The sequence below is a fragment of the Budorcas taxicolor genome, chromosome 13, assembly GCF_023091745.1.
Source record: "Budorcas taxicolor isolate Tak-1 chromosome 13, Takin1.1, whole genome shotgun sequence".
Lineage (NCBI taxonomy): Eukaryota > Metazoa > Chordata > Mammalia > Artiodactyla > Bovidae > Budorcas > Budorcas taxicolor.
In genome coordinates this window covers 77280617-77303599 of record NC_068922.1, presented here as the reverse complement: position 1 = coordinate 77303599, position 22983 = coordinate 77280617, and the positions used below count along the sequence as shown (strand labels likewise).

Below are 22983 nucleotides of genomic sequence, written 5' to 3'. Positions count from 1 at the left end.
CAGCATGTGGAACATTCCCAGACCAGGGATTGAACTCCCATCCCCTGCAGGCGGATTCTTATCTGCTGTACCACCAGGGAAGGCCCAGGCATGGATATCACGAGAATCTTATTTGGGGTAAGCGCCTCTCACCCAGAATCTGATTGTTCTGCTTCAGGAACGCTTTTAAGAGCTTAACATCATGCAGGACTTTGGCATCAGAAAAATTTATTGCTCGGGAAAATAATCTCAAGCTGAGTACTTTTCTCTAACCACCAACTGACCAGCTTCTCCAGTGATCATCAGCAATTTAGGAGAGTTTTCACTAGAGAGAACACGTCAACCTAGGACTGTATTTGCTTATTTAGGGAGTCAGCATATTGAAAGAGACAATTAAGGGGGAAGGGAGAAAAGAAAAGAAAACCCATGATTGATTTAAGTGGATCTGAAAAAGAGAGAGAGGGAGTGAACTCAATTTTTTCTACTTTTTCCAGAATAATGCCCTCCAGGGCAACACCCCAAGGTTAAATTCAATAGCACGCCATTAAGTTGCCTGTGCCATTCACTCTCTTATTTTGCTAATATCTCTGGGGTGGGCATTAAGAGTTTTTCCAGGACTTCCCTGGCAGTGCAATGGATAAGAATCCACCTGGCCATGCAGAGGACACATGTTGGATCCCTAGTCCAAGATTTCACATTTCCTGAAGCAACAAAGCCCCAGAGACGTAACTACTGAGCCCGCATGCTGCAGCTACTGAAGCCCTCATGCCCTAGAGCCTGGGCTCTCAGCAAGAGAAGCCACCGTGAGGAGAAGTCCGAGCACCACGACTGGAGAAAGCCCGCACGGCAACAAAGACCCACTGCAAGCAAAATACATTTAATTCATTAATTTTTAAAAAAGAGTTTGTCCCTTTCACAGATCTTTACTGAGCTCCTTTACTGATTTCACACCAGACATTTTCTATACTTCATTATTGCCCCAACCCAGGGAAGCATCATTATGAGGCCCATTTTACAGGTAAGAAAACTGAGGCAGAGAAAGAGTACATGATTTTTGAAAGTCTCACACCTGGAAAGTGATGTATCCCAGAGCGCCAATCTTGTGGGATTTGCATACAGAGTGCGGGTAGGAGAGGCAAGGATTCAAACACACACAAATATACTTTCCCTTCATAACAAAAGTCTGTCTCCCGTGGGAGCCATGCATATCCTGTGACTTTTTCTAACTGGAAAATCTGAATAGAGATGTGCTTTGTATTTTAATATTGTTTTCTTTTCTAAATTTTTAATATTTTTCATAAGAGCTGTATATTTTTATATTCAGAAACATTTAATAGTTTTATGTCCTGCGGAGGAGCCTGGTAGGCTGCAGTCCATGGGGTTAAGAGTTTTACACGACTGAGTGACTTCACTTTCACTTTTCACTTTCATGCATTGGAGAAGGAAATGGCAACCCACTCCAGTGTTCTTGCCTGGAGAATTCCAGGGACGCGGGAGCCTGGTGGGCTGCCGTCTACGGGGTCACACAGAGTCGGACACGACTGACGTGACTTAGCAGCAGCAGACTGGCTGCAAAAGCATCTTTCTTTTTTTTTTCTTAAGATGATACAGAAATTTTTATTTCTCTCTGAAATTTTTCTTTAAAGTCATTTTATCTTAAAATAGAAGCTTCCTTTTTTTTTTAATTCATGATGCTCTTTTATTTTTACATTTTAATGAAATTTTTATTGAAGTACAGTTGATTTACAACGTTGGGTTAGTTTTTGCTGCACAGCAAAGTGACTCAGCCATACATATGCATACATTTTTAATATTCTTTTCCATTATGGTTTATCACAGAATATTGAATATAGTTCCCTGTGCTATACAGTAGAATGTTGTTTATCCATTCTATACATAATTTTTTGCATCTTATAACCCCAAACTCCTAATCCATCCCTCCACCACCCCAGCTCCCTTAGCAACCACAAGTCTGTTCTCCATGTTAGTCAATTTCTGCTTAGCTGGATAGGTTCGTTTGTGTTGCATTTTAGACTCCACATACAAGTGATATCATATGGTACTTGTCGTTCTCTTTCTGAGTCACTTGACTTAGTATGATCATCTCTAAGTCTATCCATGTTACTGCAGGTGGCATCCATTCTCTTTATGGCTGCCTGGCATTCCACTGTGTATGTGCACCCCATCTTCTTTACTCATTCATCTGCTGAAGGACGTTTAGGTGGTGTCCGTGTCTTGGCTATTGTGAATAGTGCTGCTAGGAACATAGGTGTGCATGTATCTTTTTGTGTCATAATTTTGTCCAGATACATGGCCAAGAGTGGGAGTGCTGGGTCATACAGCAACTCTATTTTTAGTTTTTTGAGGACCCTCCATACTGTGGCTGGATCAACTTACATTCCCACCAACAGTATGGGAGGGTTCCCCTTTCTTCACACTCTCTCCAGCATTTGTTATTTGTAAACTTTTTAACGATAGCCATTCTGACCGGTGTGAGGTGGTACCTCACTGTAGTTTTGATTTGCATTTTCCCAGAGGATGAGATGGCTGGATGGCATCACCGACTTGATGGACCTGAGTTTGAGTGAACCCCGGGAGTTGGTGATGGACAGGGAGGCCTGGTGTGCTGTGATTCATGGGGTCACAGAGTCGGACATGCCTGAGCAACTGAACTGAACTGAACTGAACTGAATGATTAGTAATGTTGGGCATCTCTTTGTGTACTTTTGGCCACTCGTGTATCTGCTTTGAAGAAATGTCTATTCAAGTCCTTTACCTATTTTTAATCAGGTTATTTTGTTGTTGTTGAGTTATAGGAGTTCTTTATATACTCTGGCTGTTAACCTCTTATCAGATATATGATTTGCAAATATTTTCTCCTATTCTATAACTTACCTTTTCTCTCTGTAGGTTGTGTCCTTTGAACAGGGTTCTTAACTTTGATGTAGTCCAATGTATCTATTTTTACTTCTGTTGCCTAAGAATCATCTTTTATGCCATCTTTTTAATTATGTAACACAATTGAAGAAAGAAAATACAGATTCATACAGTTGACTAACAGGTTTATTAAGAGATCTTCTACATCATAGGTCATCAGGATATGTGAAAATTAAAATAACGAGATACCACTTCACACCTATTAGAATGGTCAAAATCTGAAATACTGACAACACCAAATTCCAGCAAGGTACCGTCATACATTGTTGGTGGACGTGAAAAATGGTAAGGCACTCTGCAAGTTTCTTATAAAACTAAATACACTCTGACCATATGATTATTCTCCCAAAGAGTTGAAAGCTTCTGTTCACACAAAAAAATCTGCACAAAGATAGCAATAGAAGTTTTATTCATAATTGCCAAAACTAGGAAGCAACCAAGATGTCTTTCATTAAAGAAATGGATAAATAAAATATGGTACATTCCAGCAAGGGAGTACTCTACAGAGCTATAAAGAAATGGACTACCAGGTCATGAAAAGACATGGAGGAACTTAAAATGCATATTACTATCGCCAAGTAGTGAAAGAAACCAGTCTTCTACTACTAGAAAGAGCTACTGTACGATACTAACTGTATGTATGTGACATACTGTGTGATTCTGGCTATATGCTATTCTGGAACAGGCAAAAACATGGAGATAATAAAAAGATCAGTGGTTGCCAGGGGTAAGGAGGGACATAAACAGGCAAAGCACAGAGGATTTTTAGTGAAAATAATCTTTATTATGTTATATATAATGATTGATATATGTCATTAGGGGCTTTCCTGGTAGCTCAGCTGGCAAAGAATCTGCCTGCAATGCAGGAGACCCCAGTTCGATTCCTGGGTTGGGAAGATCCCCTGGCAAAGGGATAGGCTATCCACTCCAGTAATCTTGGGCTTCCCTGGTGACTCAGATGGTAAAGAATCTGCCTGCAACGTGGGAGACCCTGGTTCGATCCCTCGGTTGGGAAAATCCCCTGGAGAAGGAAATGGCAACCCACTCCAGTATTCTTGCCTGGAGAATCCCATGGATAGAGCAGCCCGGTAGGCCAGAGTCCATGGGGTCGAAAAGAGCTGGACACGACTGAGCATGTATGCACGCATGTTGACAATGAGGGAGAATTTACACGTGCAGGGGCAGGGAGATACGTGGGAAAATGTCTGTGCTCTGCTTTCAATTTTGTTGTAAAGCTAAAACTACTCTTAAATAATTGCATTTTAAAAAACAGATTCCTCCAAAATACATATACTATTTATAAACACATAGAAAAAGATCTAGAAAGATATACAATAAGGCTTAACAGTGTAGTCGGATTTATGTGAATATCATGTTTATTTTTGTTCTATATTTGACTTTCTACAATGCGCTTATTCTGTGCTGGTAACAATGAAATGTTTTAATTTTTTATATTGAAATTTAGACTCATAGGAAGCAGAAACATAATGCCCAAACTATCATGTATCCTTCACCCACCTTCCCTTAAGAATGATATCCTATATAATGTAATGCAACATAAAATCCAGGGAATTGACTTTAATGCAATATTATTAATTAGGCTGAGGCTTCCCAGATGGCTCAGTGGTAAGGAATCCGCCTGCCAGTGCAGAAGATGCCAGCTCCATCCCTGGGTCGGAAAGATCCCCTGGAGAAGGAAATGGCAACCCATTCCAGTATTCTTGCCTGGGAAATCCCATGGACAGAGGAGCCTGGTGGGCTACAGTCCATGGGGTTGAAAAGAGTTGGACACAACTTAATGACTAAACAGCAACAATTAACTAGATTACCTCTTTCTGTCGTCACCATTTTTTTACACATTTATTTGTGCCTGTATACACAGGCATATATAATTATATGTAATTTTATCCCATGTATAGATTAATATGTTTGTGTAAACACCATCACAATCAAGATACAGAACATAGACATTTTCCTGTCTGTCCAGTGGCTAAGACTCCATCTTACAATGCAGGGGTTGTGGGTTTGATCCCTAGTTGGGGAACCAAGATCCCACATGCCACATGGCTAAATTTAAAAAAGAGACAGAGATATAAAACACAAAGGAATTACCTGACACTATCCATTTATGTTTGCACGCTTCTCCCCAATCCCTCTACATGGGCAACCACTAATCTATTCTCCTATTCTATAATTTGGTCATTTCAAGAATATTATATCCACAATCGCACATGTGTAACCTTTTGAAATTGACTTTTGTCAGTAAATATAATGCCCTTAAGATGAATCTAGGTTGTTTTATGTTATCAATAGCTCATTCTGCATAGTAAAAGTTTTATTTTTAATCAGAATATATTTGAGTGTATATCCCACCTGAATTTAAAATTTAAATTTAAAAAACATCTGTGTGTCCCTGTTTCCAAATGTGAGGCTAGAGTCTGGAAACCACAGGTAGAGGAGCTTGTTCTCAACCCCTATAAAATTCTAGCCTGAAAAATTAATCAGGTATTTGATGGCATGGCTGTGAATTGTTTTAGGGCAGAGACTAAGGGACAGTTATCCTTCTTGCCACTCCTTTAGCCCCACTCAATGCTTTTCCACTTTGGGAATGTTCAGGAAGCACTGCTTAAAATGGTTCTCATTAAGCACTTGGGGGTAGGCTGAGGGTGAAGGTGCAAGTCTTCGCTAAGAACAAGTCATGTCAAGCCAGCGTTGTTTTGGATTTATTTTTAATAGGGCGCATACACTAGCATGTGGCTTCCCAGGTGGCGCTAGTGGTTAAGAACCTGCCTGCCAGTGCAGAAGACATAAGAGACATGGGTTTTATCCCTGGGTTGGGAAGATCCCCTGGAGGAGGGCATGGCAACCCTCTCCAGTATTTTTGCCTGGAGAATCCCCATGGACCGAGGAGCCTCATGGGCTACAGTCCATAGGGTCGCAAAGAGTTGGACACAACTGAAGTGACTTAGCATGCACACCCATACACTAACAGGCTTCCCAGGTAGCTCAGTGGTAAAGAACCCACCTGCCAATGCAGGAGATGCAACAAAAACCCCTGGGTCAGGAAGGTCCCTTGGAGTAGGAAATGGAAACCCACTCCTAGACTCTGGCCTGGAAAACCCCAAAGGCCGAAGAGCCTGGTGGGCTACAGTCCACAGCGTTGCGAAGAGCTGAATGTGACCGAGCACTCAGGCGTACAGTAGCAGGCACAGAAAAGGCACTTTACAGCATCTCCTATAATTGTTGGAGAAAAGGAATAGGCATGAGACCAGGTCGTGATCCAAGCCTGAATGAAAACCCCGTGCCTGCTAGGAGCAAGGAGCAAGCAGTTCTAGGAGGCCATGAGCAAAGAGGTTATTTTGGAGTCCTTGGGTTCAGATCCCAGCTCTGCTCCTCTACTGGTTCTGGCGCTTTGGAAAGAGAATAACTTTCAGCAGAGTGTTATTCAAGAACACAGTGATGTTCATAGGATATAAGGCAACCACAGAAGCTAGTGCAAAACCTTGGGACTGGAATAGAGGGGTTCCCGCTATCTGAGAGGGCCAGGGAAGATGCATCAGAGCCCAGAGGGAGAGTCAGGTAGAAGAACATCTGGAGAGGTGCCCAGACAGCGGGGAGCCAGGGGAAACGCACAACTCAGGTTGACTCTGCAGCCCCATCCCGTCTCCTGTGGAGGACCACGGGGCTCCAAGCTGATGCTGATGAGTCCCTGCTCCAGGTACACTAAGGAAGGCAGACTAGGGTGAGGGGGGACCTGGATGAGCAAGGAAAGGCACCGGCAGAACCATTTACTAACTGTGTGACTTAGGGAGGTCACTAGCCCTCTCTGAACCTCGGTTTCCTAATCTGTAGAGTCAGGATAGTAATATTATTGCCCCTGAAGAATAAAAAAAAATTTTTTTAAGGAATAAGTTATTTCAAGTATGGAAAGGACCTGGCAAGGAGGCTGGTAAGAAATTTCAACAAATGGCATTGCAATTATTGTGCTATTACTGTTATGATTCAAGTAGGGAAACATGGGAGACTTCCCTGGTGGCTCAGATAGTAAAGAATCCGCCCGCTATGCAGAGAGAAATGGAGCTTAGAGAGGAAGCTTTGGATTTGACCAAACAGTGGGGCAGTGAAATATTTGAGGCAGCCTAGCATGTTTGATGATAAATCCCACCACACTAAGTAGGTAGCTCCTCTAGCTGTAAAAATGGGCAGCGGCCAAAGTGATGACGAAATCCCAGGCTGCACATGCCACCATTTTAACAAGAGAAAGAGAAAAATGCTCTTACCCACCAGGACCACCCTCATCCCAAATCCTCCCACCTGCAAACTGGCTCCACAGTGCCAGTCTGTTTTAGCAAAAGGACCATTTGTTTAAATGAGCCTGCCAAGTGAGAGGATCCAGATGTCTCCTTTTCTCTCTTTTTGAAAAAGCCACAGACAAAAATAAGCCCAAGATGGCCTGTTTCTGCCATGACTTACAGATAAAAGAAAAGACAGTTGCCTTCTAAACAGACCTGCAATTAATCAACATTGGGACCTCAGGAGAAATGGATCAGGAATCAGCTTAGGGGACTGTAGGACCTGCCAATTCTACCCATCCAGGCACTGAAGGTAAATTATAAACTATCGGGAGATTCCATAAGCCACCATTTCCCCGCAAATAACCCAGGAGGAAAGTTCAAGTCGGCACAGATACAAAAGTTACTCAGAAGGTACAAAGTCCATCTAGGGTTCCTTAAAGAACAGATGTATCATCCCAGGCCAGATGCTCTCTACAACAAGGTTGCCAGATTTAGCAAATAAAAATACAAAACACCCAAGTACACACTGGAAGTTCAGATAAGTAACAATTTTTTAGTGTGTGTCCCAGGCAATATTTAGGACATTGTTAAAATTATTTGTTACCAGAAATTCAAATGCAGCTGGGCATTGTGTGTTTTTCTGGCCCAGGAATGACAGGGATGGTGCTGAAAGGGTCACAGCTCAAATTCCAGAAGTCTCACACTGGTGGCCTCCAGGCTCTATGAGGCTCACGAATGTGAATTGTTCAGTCTTCACCGTTGATAAAATTGGAATCAGTAGCCAACATTTTAAGGATTTCTGGCTTTCTTTAAAAACTGGAAGCTCCGGCCATGCTGGCAGCAGCTTCCCCACTATAGTAACATAAAGAGAACAGAAGGGAATGTAGAAGAGTGAAAATTAGTTACCGATAATGTTAGATTGAAAGGACCATGGGCAAATTTGGTTTTGGTTGGTTTGTTACACAATGAGTGGTGGTCACAAGATCAGTAGCCCGAGCTTTAGGCCTGGGGAGCTCGATTTTTCTCAGGTTCCCCACAGTGCTGGCTGCAGAATGTGAAAAGCTGGCCCAACCACCTGGCTCTCCTGAGCCGTCTTCCTTCCTCCTAACCGAGGCTTCGCGCTCATGTTGGACAAATGTGTGCGCACAGCGCCCCCTGCAGACACAGGCTGGAGCTGCAAGTTCTAGAAGGGATAAAATCAGTTCAGTTCAGTCACTCAGTCGTGTCCAGCTCTTTGCTACCCCATGGACTGCAGGACGCCAGGCCTCCCTGTCCATCACCAACTCCTAGAACTTGCTCAAACTCATGCCCATCGAATCGATGATGCCATCCAACCATCTCATTATCTGTCGTCCCCTTCTCCTCCTGCCTTCAATCGTCCCCAGCATCGGGATCTTTTCCAGTGAGTCGGTTCTTCACATCAGGTGGCCAAAATATTGGAGTTTCAGCTTCAGCATCAGTCCTTCCAATGAATATTCAGGACTGATTTCCTTTAGGATGGACTGGCTGGATCTCCTTGCTGTCCCAGGGACTCTCAAGAGTCTTCAACACCACAGTTCAAAAGCATCAATTCTTCAGCGCTCAGCTTTCTTTATAGTCCAACTCTCACATCCATACATGACCACTGGAAAAACAATAGCTTTGACTAGACGGACCTTTGTTGGCAAAGTGATGTCTCTTTAGGTTGGTCATAGCTTTTCTTCCAAGGAGCAAGCGTCTTTTAATTTCATGGCTGCAGTCACCATCTGCAATGATCTTGGAGCCCCCCAAAACAAAGTCTGTCACTGTTTCCATTGTTTCCCCATCTATTTGCCATGAAGTGATGGGACCGGATGCCATGATCTTCGTTTTCGGAATGTTGAGTTTTAAGCCAACTTTTTCACTCTCCTCTTTCACTTTCATTAAGAGGTTCTTTAGTTCTTTGCTTTCTGCCATAAGGGTGGTGTCATCTGTGTATCTGAGGTTATTGATATTTCTCCTGGCAATCTTGATTCTAGCTTGTGCTTCATCCAGCCTGGCATTTCACATGATGTACTCTGCATATAAGTTAAATTAGCAGGGTTGACAATATACAGCCTTAGTGAACTCCTTTCCTGATATGGAACCAGTCTGTTGTTCCATGTCCAGTTCTAACTGTTGCTTCTTGACCTGCATACAGATTTCTCAGGAGGCAGGTAAGGTGGTCTGGTATTCCCATCATAAAATTCTTAAAGAACTTTCCACAGTTTATTGTGATCCACATAGTCAAAGGCTTTGGCATAGTCAATAAAGCCGAAGTAGATGTTTTTCTGGAACTCTCTTGCTTTTTCCATGATCCAACAGATGTTGGCAATTTGATCTCTGTTCCCTATGCCTTTTCTAAATCCAGCTTGAACATCCGGAAGCTCACAGTTCATGTACTGTTGAAGCCTGGCTTGGAAAATTTTGAGCATTACTTTGCTAGTGTGTGAGATGAGTGCAATTGTGCAGTAGCTTGGATGTTCTTTGGCATTGCCTTTCTTTTGGATTGGAATGAAAACTGACCTTTTCCAGTCCTGTGGCCACTGCTGAGTTTTCCAAATTTGCTGGCATATTGAGTGCAGCACTTTCACAGTATCATCTTTCAGGATTTGAAATAGCTCTACTGGAATTCCATCACCTCCACTAGCTTTGTTCGTAGTGATGCTTTCTAAGGCCCACTTGACTTCACATTCCAGTGTGAAGTCTGGCTCTAAATGAGTGATCACACCATCGTGATTATCTTGGTCATGAAGATCTTTTTTGTACAGTTCTGTGTATTCTTGCCACCTCTACTTAATATGTTCTGCTTCTGTTAGGTCCATACCATTTCTGTCTTTTATTGTACCCATCTTTGCAAGCAATGTTTCCTTGGTATCTCTGATTATCTTGAAGAGATCTCTAGTCTTTCCCATTCTATTGTTTTCCTCTATTTCTTTGCATTGATCACTGAGGAAGGCTTTCTTATCTCTGCTTGCTATTCTTTGGAACTCTGCATTCAAATGGGTATATCTCTCCTTTTCTCCATTGCCTTTAGCTTTTCTTTTCTGGCTATTTGTAAGGCCTCCTCAGACAACCATTTTGCGTTTTTGCATTTCTTTTCCATGGGGATGGTCTTGATGCCTGCCTCCTGTACAATGTCATGAACTTCCATCCATAGTTCTTCAGGCACTCTGTCTATGAAATCTAATCCCTTGAATCTATTTGTCACTTCCACTGTATAATCACAAGGGATTTGATTCAGGTCATCCCTGAGTGGTCTAGTGGTTTTCCCTACTTTCTTCAATTTAAGTCTGAATTTGGCAATAAGGAGTTCATGATCTGAGCCACAGTCAGCTCCCGGTCTTGTTTTTGTTAACTGTATAGAGCTTCTCCATCTTTGACAGTAAAAATATAATCAATCTGATTTCGATGTTGACCATCTGGTGGTGTCCATGTGTAGAGTCTTCTCTTGTGTTGTTGGAAGAGGGTGTTTGCTATGACCAGTGTGTTCTCTTGGCAAAACTCTATTAGCCTTTGCCCTGCTTCACTCTGCATTCCAAGGCCAAATTTGCCTGTTACTCCAGGTATCTCTTGACTTCCTACTTTTGCATTCCAGTCCCCTATAATGAAAAGGACATTTTTTTTGAGTGTTAGTTCTAAAAGGTCTTGTAGGTCTTCATAGAACCGTTCAGTTTCAGCTTTTTCAGCATTACTGGTTGGGCCATAGACTTAAATTACTGTGATATTGAATGATTTGCCTTGAAATGAACAGAGATCATTCTATTGTTTTTGAGACTGCATCCAAGTACTGCATTTCGGACCCTTTGGTTGACCATGAGGGCTACTCCATTTCTTCTGAGGGATTCCTGCCCACAGTAGTAGATATAATGGTCATCTGAGTTAAATTCACCCATTCCAGTCCATTTTAGTTCACTGATTCCTAAAATATCGACATTCACTCTTGCCATGTCTTGTTTGACCAGTTCCAATTTGCCTTGATTCATGGACCTGACATCCCAGGTTCCTATGCAATGTTGTTCTTTACAGCATCGGACCTTACTTCCATCACCCGTCACATCCACAATTGGGCATTGTTTTTGCTTTGGCTTCATCTCTTCATTCTTTCTGGAGTTATTTCTCCACTGCTCTCCAGTAGCGTATTGGGCACCTACCGACCTGGGGAGTTCATCTTTCATTGTCCTATCTTTCTGCTTCTTCATACTGTTCATGGGGTTCTCAAGGCAAGAATACTGAAATGGTTTGCCATTCCCTTCTCCAGTGGACCACGTTTTGCCAGAACTCTCCACCATGACCCGTCCATCTTGGGTGGCCCTACACGGTATGGCTCATAATTTCTTTGTTAGACAAGGCTGTGGTCCATGTGATGTGTTTGATTACTTTTCTGTGATTGTGGTTTGCCTTCTGTCTGCCCTCTGATGGGTAAGGAGAAGAGGCTTATGGAAGCTTCCTGATGGGAGAGACTGACTCCAGTGGGGGAAACTGGGTCTTGTTCTGATGAGTGGGGCCATGCGCAGTATATCTTTAATTTTTTGTTGATGGGCAGGGCTATGTTCCCTCCCTGTTGTCTGACCTGAGGCCAAACTATGGTGGAGGTAATGAAGATAATGGTGACCTCCTTCAAAAGGTCCCATGATGCACTGTTGCACTCAGTGTCCCCGACCCTGCAGCAGGCCACCACCAACCCACACGTCCACTGGAGACTCCTGGACACTCCCGGGCAAGTCTGAGTCAGTCCCTTGTGGGGTCACTGCTCCTTTCTCTTGGGTCCTGGTGCACACAAGGTTTTGTTTGTGCCCTGCAACAGTCTGTTTCCCCAGACCTGTGTAAGTTCTGGCAGCTCTATGGTGGGTTAATGGTGACCTCCTCCAAGAAGGCTTATGCCATACCCAGGTCTGCTGCACCCAGAGCCCCTGCCCCTGCGGCAGGCCACTGTTGGCCCACACCTCCGCAGGAGACGCTCAACACTCAAAGGCAGGTCTGGCTCAGTGTGGGGTTTCTTGGTGTGCACAAGGTTTTGTTTGAGCCCTCTGAGCATCTCTGCTGGATATGAGGTTTGATGATAAATGCAATTTCGTCCCCTTACTATCTTGCTGGGGCTTCTCCTTTGTCCTTGGACATGGGATATCTTTTTTTGGTGGGATCCAACATTCTCCTGTGGATGGTTTTCAGCAGCAAGTTGTAATTTCGGAGTTCTTGCAGAAGATGAGTGCACATCCTTCTACTCCGCCATCTTGTAGGTGTTTTAGGGATAAAACAGGATGGTAGTAAACCAGGGTGGGGTATGGATTAAAGAGAAAATAATTAACACAGTGTCACACATGGTAAGCACTCAATGAGCTCACTTCTTCCATCTCTCGAACATAGATCTTCTTCCATCTCAGTGTGGCAGGAAGATTTTATTCACTAGATATGAATTATGTTTCAGGACTTTCCTGACAGCTCAGTGGTTAAGGCTTTGTCTGTCCGAGGCCAGGGGCAGTGGCCGGGAGGAGCAACCCCATGTCCAAGGAGCAGTGGCTGCGCGGGCACAGGAGGGCCTAGAGGGGCCATCCCACGTTGAAGGTCAGGAAGGGCGGTGGTGAGGAGATACCCCTCATCCAAGGTAAGGAGCAGTGGCTGCACTTTGCTGGAGCAGCCATGAAGAGATACCCCACGCCCAAGGTAAGAGAAACCCAAGTAAGATGGTAGGTGTGGCAGCAGGGCATCAGCGGGCAGACACACTGAAACCATACTCACAGAAAACTAGTCAATATAATCACACTAGGACCACAGCCTTGTCTAACTCACTGAAACTAAGCCATGCCTGCAGGGCAACCCAAGATGGGCGGGTCATGGTGGAGAGGTCTGACAGAATGTGGTCCACTGGAGAAGGGAATGGCAAACCACTTCAGTATTCTTGCCTTGAGAACCCCATGAACAGTATGAAAAGGCAAAATGATAGGATACTGAAAAAGGAACTCCCCAGGTGCCCAGTATGCTACTGGAGATCAGTGGAGAAATAAATTCCAGAAAGAATGAAGGGATGGAGCCAAAGCAAAAACAATACCCAGCTGTGGATGTGACTGGTGATAGAAGCAAGGTCCGATGCTGTAAGGAGCAGTATTGCATAGGAACCTGGAATGTCAGGTCCATGAGTCAAGGCAAATTGGAAGTGGTCAAACAAGAGATGGCAAGAGTGAACATCGACATTCTAGGAATCAGCGAACTAAAATGGACTGGAATGGCTGAATTTAACTCAGATGACCATTATATCTACTACTGTGGGCAGGAATCCCTCAGAAGAAATGGAGTAGCCATCATGGTCAACAAAAGGGTCCGAAATGCAGTACTTGGATACAATCTCAAAAATGACAGAATGATCTCTGTTCATTTCCAAGGCAAACCATTCAATATCATGGTAATCCAAGTCTATGCCCCAACCAGTAACGCTGAAGAAGCTGAACTGTTCTATGAAGACCTACAAGACCTTTTAGAACTAATACCCAAAAAAGATGTCCTTTTCATTATAGGGGACTGGAATGCAAAAGTAGGAAGTCAAGAGATACCTGGAGTAACAGGCAAATTTGGCCTTGGAATGCGGAATGAAGCAGGGCAAAGACTAACAGAGTTTGGCCAAGAAAATTCACTGGTCATAGCAAACACCCTCTTCCAACAACACAAGAGAAGACTCTACACATGGACATCACCAGATGGTCAACATCGAAATCAGATTGATTATATACTTTGCAGTCAAAGATGGAGAAGCTCTATACAGTTAACAAAAACAAGACCGGGAGCTGACTGTGGCTCAGATCATGAACTCCTTATTGCCAAATTCAGACTTAAATTGAAGAAAGTAGGGAAAACTGCTAGACCATTCAGGCATGACCTAAATCAAATCCCTTATGATTATACAGTGGAAGTGAGAAATAGATTTAAGGGCCTAGATCTGATAGATAGAGTGCCTGATGAACTATGGAATGAGGTTTGTGGCACTGTACAGGAGACAGGGATCAAGACCATCCCCATGGAAAATAAATGCAAAAAAGCAAAATGGCTGTCTGGGAGGCCTTACAAATACCTGTGAAAAGAAGAGAGGTGAAAAGCAAACGAGAAAAGGAAAGATATAAGCATCTGAATTCAGAGTTCCAAAGAATATCAAGAAGAGATAAGAAAGCCTTCTTTAGCGATCAATGCAAAGATATAGAGAAAAAGAACAGAATGGGAAAGACTAGAGATCTCTTCAAGGAAATTAGAGATCCCAAGGGAACATTTCATGCAAAGATGGGCTCGATAAAGGACAGAAATGGTATGGACCTAACAGAAGCAGAGATATTAAGAAGAGGTGGCAAGAATACACAGAAGAACTGTACAAAAAAGACCTTCATGACCCGGATAATCACGATGGTGTAATCACTCATCTAGAGCCAGACATCTTGGAATGTGAAGTCAAGTGGGCCTTAGAAAGCATCACTATGAACAAAGCTAGTGGAGGTGATGGAATTCCAGTGGAGCTCTTTCAAATCCTGAAGGATGATGCTGTGAAAGTGCTGCACTCAATATGCCAGCAAATTTGGAAAACTCAGCAGTGGCCACAGGACTGGAAAAGGTCCATTTTCATTCCAATCCCACAGAAAGGCAATGCCAAAGAATGCTCAAACTACCACACAATTGCACTCATCTCACATGCTAGTAAAGTAATGCTCAAAATTCTCCAAGCCAGGCTTCAGCAATACGTGAACCGTGAACTTCCTGATGTTCAAGTTGGTTTTAGAAAAGGCAGAGGAACCAGAGATCAAATTGCCAACATCCGCTGGATCATGGAAAAAGCAAGAGAGTTCCAGAAACACATCTATTTCTGCTTTATTGACTATGCCAAAGCCTTTGACTGTGTGCATTACAATAAACTGTGGAAAATTCTGAGAGAGATGGGAATCCCAGACCACCTGACCTGCCTCTTGAGAAATCTGTATGCAGGTCAGGAAGCAACAGTTAGACCTGGACATGGAACAACAGACTGGTTCCAAATAGGAAAAGGAGTATGTCAAGGCTGTATATTGTCACCCTGCTTATTTAACTTCTATGCAGAGTACATCATGAGAAACGCTGGACTGGAAGAAGCACAAGCTGGAATCAAAATTGCCAGCAGAAATATCAATAATCTCAGATATGCAGATGACACCACCCTTATGGCAGAAAGCAAAGAGGAACTGAAAACCTCTTGATGAAAGTGAAAGAGGAGAGTGAAAAAGTTGGCTTAAAGCTCAACATTCAGAAAACGAAGATCATGGCATCCGGTCCCATCACTTCATGGGAAATAGATGGGAAAACAGTGGAAACAGTGTCAGATTTTATTTTTTTGGGTTCCCAAATCACTGCAGATGGTGACTGCAGCCATGAAATTAAAGGACGCTTACTCCTTGGAAGAAAAGTTATGACCAACCTAGATAGCATATTGAAAAGCAAAGACATTACTTTGCCGACTAAGGTCTGTCTAGTCAAGGCTATGGTTTTTCCTGTGGTCATGTATGGATGTGAGAGTTGGACTGTGAAGAAGGCTGAGCGCTGAAGAATTGATGCTTTTGAACTGTGGTGTTGGAGAAGACTCTTGAGAGTCCCTTGGACTGCAAGGAGATCCAACCAGTCCATCCTGAAGGAGATCAGCCCTGGGATTTCTTTGGAAGGAATGATGCTAAAGCTGAAACTCCAGTACTTTGGCCACCTCATGCGAAGAGTTGACTCATTGGAAAAGACTTTGATGCTGGGAAGGATTGGGGACAGGAGGAGAAGGGGACGACAGAGGATGAGATGGCTGGATGGCATCACTGACTCGATGGACATGAATCTGAGGGAACTCCGGAAGTTGGTGATGGACAGGGAGGCCTGGCGTGCTGCCATTCATGGGGTCGCGAAGAGTCGGACACGACTGAGCGACTGAACTGAACTGAACTGAAGAGAGTATGGGTTTGATCCCTGGTCAGGGAACTACGATCCCACATATTTCCAGCCAAAAGGCCAAAACATAAAACAGAAACAATACTGCAACAAATTGAACAAGGATTTTTAAGTGGTCCACATTAAAAAATAAAAATAAAAAAGAACAGAGGAGATGTAGGCAACAGCATTAAAAAAAAAAAAGAATTGTGTCTCTACTATGTGCCAGGCTTGGGGTAAGTGCTTTACAGGCCTGATTTTCTTGATGCTTACAACTCTCTGAAGCAGGTATTGTTATGAATCCCATTTCACAGATGAGGAAACTGAGGCTTATGGAAGTAAAGAAGGTGCCCAAGGTCCCTCAGCTAAGAGGACAAAGAGGTAGGATGAGTCTGGAGCATCAAATGTTTAGTGAGACTGAAGCTGGGGAGACAAGATGCAGAAAGTTTGAGCAGCTAAACCCTGACATTGCCTGCAGAGTTCAAAGAAGCAGTAGTAGCAAAGGAGAGAGATTCAAGCTGCGTGGAAGCTCTCAAGCGAATGTCTCCAACCCTGGCTGGTAGGCATTCGGGGCCACTTCTGACCTCAGAGGTGTTTCACCAAGGAAGTCAGAAGAATTTGAACTTGTAAGAACTGGAAATTGGCTCCTACCTATAAGACTGCATTTCAGTAAGAGGCTGCCATTAAGTCAAGGGTTATAGACTCAAGAGCCAGACCGACTGGGTTTGAATCCTGGCTCTATTACTTACAGGCTGTGTAACTTTAGACAAGATGTTTTCTCTCTCTGAGACTGATTCTTCAACTGACATATTTAATAATACAATCTGCCTCATACAGTTGTTGGAAGAATAATGTTTTATTACACGTGAAGAACTTAATTAACACACAGTAAGAGCTCAATAAATGTTAGCCATTTGCTGTTTAGTTGCTAAGTGGTGTCCACCTCTTTTCAATCCCATGGACTGTAGCCTGCCTGACCCCCCTGTCTGTGGGATTCCCACATCCCCTATTACTACAAGGGCAAGTATATTAAAGAGGGAACTACACCAATGTGGGGAAACAGAAAGTGCATGACCTTAAAAACATACATACAGGGACTTCCCTAGTGGTCCACTTGCTACGGCTCCACGCTTCCAATGCAGGAGCACAGGCTCAATCCCTGCTCCGCGAGATCCCACACGCCCACATGGCATGGGACGACTAAGCCCGGGCACCACAATTACCTTGTGCCTGGAACCCATGTTCCCCGACAAAGAAATCACTGCGGTGAGAATCGTGTGCACCCCTAGAGAGCAGCCCTGTTCGCCTCAACTAGAGAAAGCCTGCTCGCAGCAACACCCAGAGCAACCAAAAATAAATGAGCTAAAATAAAAACATACCTACACGTGTTACTCAGCCACAGCCAATTATCAGGTAAGAAAATGGGCCCACTCTGAGCAGATCTTTCAAATTTTCCATGAGAAGCCACACTGGCCTCCTTTCTAACAAGCAGGTTTTCACCTCAAAGCCTTTGCACTGGTCTGTTCTATCCCACTGATAAACCACTCACTCCCTGATCTTGTTCAGCTCTGTACTCAGATGCGCAATTTTACATTTCTATTCCTTTTCCTCACTTTAGTTTTCTCCATTGCACTTATTAAATATCATAACACAGAGCATTATTTTTTACTGTTCCTCCCCCTACTAGCAATGTCATGTCCCATGCAGGCAAGGATTTTTTTTTCACTACTGTTATCTGTAGCACCTAGAACAGAGCCCGACATGTGGTAGACACCTGATGAATAGTTACAGAATGGATCACGTGAGTGCATTTTAAGAAACATTCTGTGGACTCAATATGTCTTCAGGTTTCCGGGTTAAGTGATGCTTCAAGGAATCATTTAATCAGTTTTGCCTCACTGAGCACCTACTATGTGCAAGAAGCAGCTTTAGAAACTGTAGGGGATGCGAAAAACAGGAAATACTTGTTATGGTAAAAGGCAGTAAGTTATAGACAGAAAAGGAGTCAAATTTTAAGTCAGGGTGTGTGACCTGATTCTGTCTCACACAGATTTGGGGAGCTCTCTGAGCCTCAATTTCCTCATCTATGCAATTAGACTGGGGATCATGGTAGTTCTCTCCTCACAAGGCTGTTGTAATGGGTAACAAGTGTGCAGGTCAAGGGCCTTAGCAGTCCCACAAGGCATTCGTTTAACATTTAGTGACCTACCTTGGGCCAGGCACTGCCATGTGCCATGGAGGGGCCACAAAGGAGTGGAAGTTGCTTTCTACGTGGTCATGGTCTAACGCAGGGAGACAGATGATGTTTGTGCTACACATAATGTATGCATACTGTATATGCATTGGCACTATTTGTTACACAGTAAGAAAACATAAGGGAACAGAAAGTGGCGGGGATTGTTTACTACAGGTCCCCATAGGTGATGTTAGAGTAAACGGAGGGAAACATGCAGGGGCTAGGGCTGGTCATTCCAGATTGGAGTGAACCTGAAGGACAGTTAGGAGATCTCATATGGCTGAAAAAGAAGGAAAAGAGATGAGGTCAGAGGTTACAGTGAGGAAGATAGCCCAGGCCATTGACTCCACCAGTTACCATGTAAGGTGGGGAGAGGACAGATGGGAAGAGTACTCACAGCATACAGAGAATAGATGGTGGCTCCAACAGTAAAGAACCTGCCTGCGATGTGGGAGACCTAGATTATCCTTGGGGCAGGAAGTCACCCGGGAGAAGGGTATGACCACCCATTAGACTATCCGTCTAATCAATGGTATGGTTTTTTCAGCAGTCATGCATGGATGTGAGTTTATAAAGCTGAGCACCAAATTGATGCTTTTGAAATGTGGTGTTGGAGAAGACTCTCGAGATTCCCTTGGACCGCAAGATCCAACCAGTCAACCCTAAAGGAAATCAACCCTGAATATTCATTGGAAGAACTGATGCTGAAGCGAAACTCCAATACTTTAGCTACTTGATGCTCATTGGAAAAGATGCTGATGCTGGGAGATTGAAGGCAGAAGGGAGCAACAGAGCATGAGAGGATCTGATGGCATCACTGACTCAATGGACATGAGTTTGAGCAAGCTCCAGGAGTTGGTGATAGACAGGGAAGCTAGGCGAGCTGGGGTCAGAGTCCGGACATGACTGAGCAACTGAACTGACAGTATTTCTGTCTAAAGCATTTCATGGACAGAGCCTGGGGGGTGCTGTGTCCAACACTTTCTGTGCTTCAAAAAAAAAAAAAACCTGTTTCTGCTGCAGCTGTTCTAAGTGGGAACTACGATCCCACAGGCAGTGCAGTACAGATTAAAAAACCAAGACTAAAATCTTTGTTCAGCAGCACACAAGGATGCTGTCCATGGAATTCTCCAGTCAAGGATACCAGAGTAGGTTGTCATTCTTCTCCAGATCTCCCCAACCTAGGGATTGAAATCAGGTCTCCTGAACTGCAGTCTTCACTGCCTGAGCCACCAGGCAGTCCTTATTCCCTTATTGGTTGGAGGTCTCTTAATTTTTGCTAGCTTGTTTCATCAAGGTTAGGAGGTTAAGAGAGGAAGGGAACTATCAGTGGATGTCAACAAGTCATGTGAGTGTGGGATCTACCTTTTAACTCAGTATCATTTGGTTCAAGGTCTAATGACTCAAGAGAACAGCATTTTCATTTAAAGGATTTTATTTCTCCAGACAGGAAGGCTACACAGTTAAAACCTTAATAACCAAAATTTAATATAACACTACATTTTTCAAAACAGCCACAAGCTTTTTACCTCTGGACACTCAGGTTACACAACAACCCAAATCTTCATGCTTTCTCAGAAGTAAATGTACATCTTTGTCAAGAGGCCTTGCATTCTGACTCCACAGCTGAAATTCCTTAAAAAGAAAGATACATCACAATCAGTACTTCATTAGGATGCAAACAGCTGTTTGGGATGTCGGAGTATCTAGACTTCAGGAACTAGGATGATGTACAGTTAGTTACCAGACCAAGGAGGGAGGCTTCCAGCCTGGGGTCTGCCCATCAAAGTCAATATTGTTCCTGATATGCCAAATATTGATTCTACTCAACATTCTGCATGAAATAAATGCAAAGGATACTTTAGGGACAAATGGAGGCATCTGAAGGAAAAGGGGATAAGCAGGCATACAAAGTGTTATGTTTAAGAAGAGAGGGAGAAGGTAAAAAACTGTCTCGATCTGCTCACTGTGATGATGCAAGGCAGTAGTTAGTTTTAAAATATTTATTTCTATTGACTTGGCTGTACCAGGCCTTAGCTGATGCACATAGGACCTAGTTCTCTGACCAGGGGATCAAACCCAGACTCCTTTGCCACTGGACAGAGGAGTCTGTCCGCCATGTTTAAGAGGCACATGGAGTAATGTATTAAGGTTGGCATCCAACTAAGTGTTAAGAATTCAATCTTTCATAATGAATTATAAGCCATTTGGAACTCAAAAGGTAACTTGGAACCCAACTTGCAACTGGTTCCCAAGTCACTCCCAAGTGGGCAAACCCAACACTTCTCTACCTGCAACACATTCAGTTATCATTTTACCAAGGGGTTAACACCTAGGGGACAAAAATTTACAAAAATCTTACCTATTACAGAACTGAACCAAACTGAAATCAGGCAGCCATCAACCTATGTAGGCCCTGATGTACACAGGGCTCTGGTCCTGTAGGAAAGTAAGAGGAAGCAAAGATAAATGATTTGAATGATGTCCAATTCCCACTAAAAAAAAAAAACACACACAGAAAGTCAGTGGTAAACAGAAAACAAACAGGAGTTATCTTTGAGGCCAACGCATCAGACAAAACTGGCTAATAGTTCAGTTGGATCAACAGGGTCGATCTGATGGGGAAAAAAGTCAAGTCATCAGCTGCAATGGCCATACTTGAGTCACAGAAAAGTAGAACGTAGGGGGATAACCCCTTCAAAAGAAAAGTAGTTAAATAGATATGACTTACAAATTCTCTCCCAGTCCTGGATCCATCACGGTCCATTCAATGCCTGTTTGCTGCCAACAGTGAGCCTGAGATGAAAACATTTGAAACATGACCTGTAAGTCAGCTAGATGCAAAAGCAGTGAGGGGACAGAAGAGCTGCTCAAGTTGGCATATCAGACAGAAACTGGCTTAGAGAAGTTAGATCAACATGGTCGATCTGTCGGGGAAAAAAGTTCAGTCATCATTATTGCCAGCAGGAAGCTCTTGGACTCTACAAGGCAAACACCCGGCTTTCTGTAGTTAATATTTGATAGAGGCCAGCATGGCTGGCAAGAGCTGTGGGAAAATGGTTGGCTTTTACTTAAGTGACTGCAGCGTTTTGACTGTGTCAGGATATCATCATACTTGAACGCAACATGTCATCACTTCTAACACAGCAAGGTCTAAGGAAAACTTCATTTCAGAGCATTCATCCCAGCATTAGGGTGGCATTTTGAAATTAGACTAACATGGTCAAAAGAAACATTTGGCCTTCCTTAGAAAAGCAATGTATCACAGTATGCACCCATTTGGAAATTTAAGTACAAAAAGCTGTTTATTACTAAAAAAAGGAAGGAACGGGCATCTGAGTATGTGGCATAAGCAGCATTTAAAAATTAACACCGATTCACTTATCCTAGTTTGAAATGTCTCTAATACATATGTTTTTGTGAATTATAATAAAACGAATTCAGAATACCTCAAGAAAACCGAGTAACTAAAATATGCTTATTAGTTACCCTTACTCTTTTGTTCCCCTGCAAGGCGGCCTAGCAAACCAAGAGGTTCCTCAGAGCACAAATTCCTGCAACAGGCCAAAAAAAAAGAAAAACGTGCTTACTCCAGACGTCAGGAAGCTGAAGGTTATGCCTGTCGACACGTGGTTCCCTTGGAGCCCCAGCAGGGACCCCTCCGCCAAGATTCATTCTGTAGCGTCTGATCACGCAAATCTGCAAACCAACAAAGAAAGGTCGTCAGTCGCCATCTTTCCAGTCAGAAGAGAACAGGGCACCGCCTTTTGAGGCCGGTGTAATCAGAATTAACTGGCAAGTATTCAAAGACATCAACATGGTCGATCTGATGGGGAAAAAAGTGAGTTCATCATTTACACCGGCCGAGGAACCCTAGGTTTCTTCAGCTCTCATTCATCTCCCCAACGACGCTTAGACCTATTCAGTCAAAGGAGAGGGGACCACCAGGAGAGGCGACGGCACAAAGAGGGAAAAGGAGGCGCAAAGATGTAGAAGCGAGGTTTCTACTCACCACGTACAGTAGCAAATTCTGATTCCAGGGTTGAGACGACATCGGATGAGGAACAGACAGCACACCACAAAGAAGAGAGAGCGCCGCAGACGCGAAAGGAAGAACAGCGAGCGAGCCTCCCTTAAGTAGCCAGCGGGACTCTCACGCCTGCGCACTGGCTCCGAGGCGCTTCCTTTTCCCCGCCCCCGCCAAGCCCGCGCCGCACGAGGCCCTCTGGGAAATGTAGTCTCCGCGCCGCCCAGACGTAAGAGGTCTTAATGGTCGTCCAGGGTGCTTTAGCCTCGCCCGTTCTCAGTCCCTACTAGGCCTCCGGGTGCCGTCGGCCTTGTCGCCATGTTGCGCTTCACAGGCACCGAGCCTTGTGCCGGGTCCCCGCTCCTTTGGGGACGGCTGAAGCCTACAACGGTCTTGGGTGCTGTTAACCCGCCCCCCGCAGTCCCCTCCCTTCAGCGGCGCCCGCCCGAGCCTTCCTGCCCAGGCGCCTGGGGTAGCTGAGGCGACGCCCGCGCATCCGCCCGCCCCTGACGGGCCTCAGGGCGGGGGGTGCCGGCTGTGCCAGGGCCTGGCCCCTCGCTCGGCGCCCTGGCCACCTCCTCCTCCTCCCCCTCCTC

General features: G+C 44.1%; 1 long non-coding RNA gene and 3 other non-coding genes across 4 annotated transcripts; all 4 read right to left on the bottom strand.

Moving 5' to 3' along the window:
* Window positions 1–19791: 19791 nt before the first annotated feature.
* Window positions 19792–22780, bottom strand: LOC128058725 (uncharacterized). The gene is made up of 5 exons (XR_008200515.1): window positions 22373–22780; window positions 21951–22059; window positions 21092–21156; window positions 20723–20799; window positions 19792–19995 (listed from the first exon to the last, which is right to left on the bottom strand). It is a non-coding gene; the product is annotated as an uncharacterized LOC128058725 (long non-coding RNA).
* On the bottom strand, window positions 20922–21013 carry LOC128058932 (small nucleolar SNORD12/SNORD106). Its single transcript, XR_008200533.1, has one exon. It is a non-coding gene; the product is annotated as a small nucleolar SNORD12/SNORD106 (small nucleolar RNA).
* On the bottom strand, window positions 21235–21325 carry LOC128058933 (small nucleolar SNORD12/SNORD106). The gene has a single exon (XR_008200534.1). It is a non-coding gene; the product is annotated as a small nucleolar SNORD12/SNORD106 (small nucleolar RNA).
* Window positions 22133–22224, bottom strand: LOC128058931 (small nucleolar SNORD12/SNORD106). Its single transcript, XR_008200532.1, has one exon. It is a non-coding gene; the product is annotated as a small nucleolar SNORD12/SNORD106 (small nucleolar RNA).
* Window positions 22781–22983: the final 203 nt, after the last annotated feature.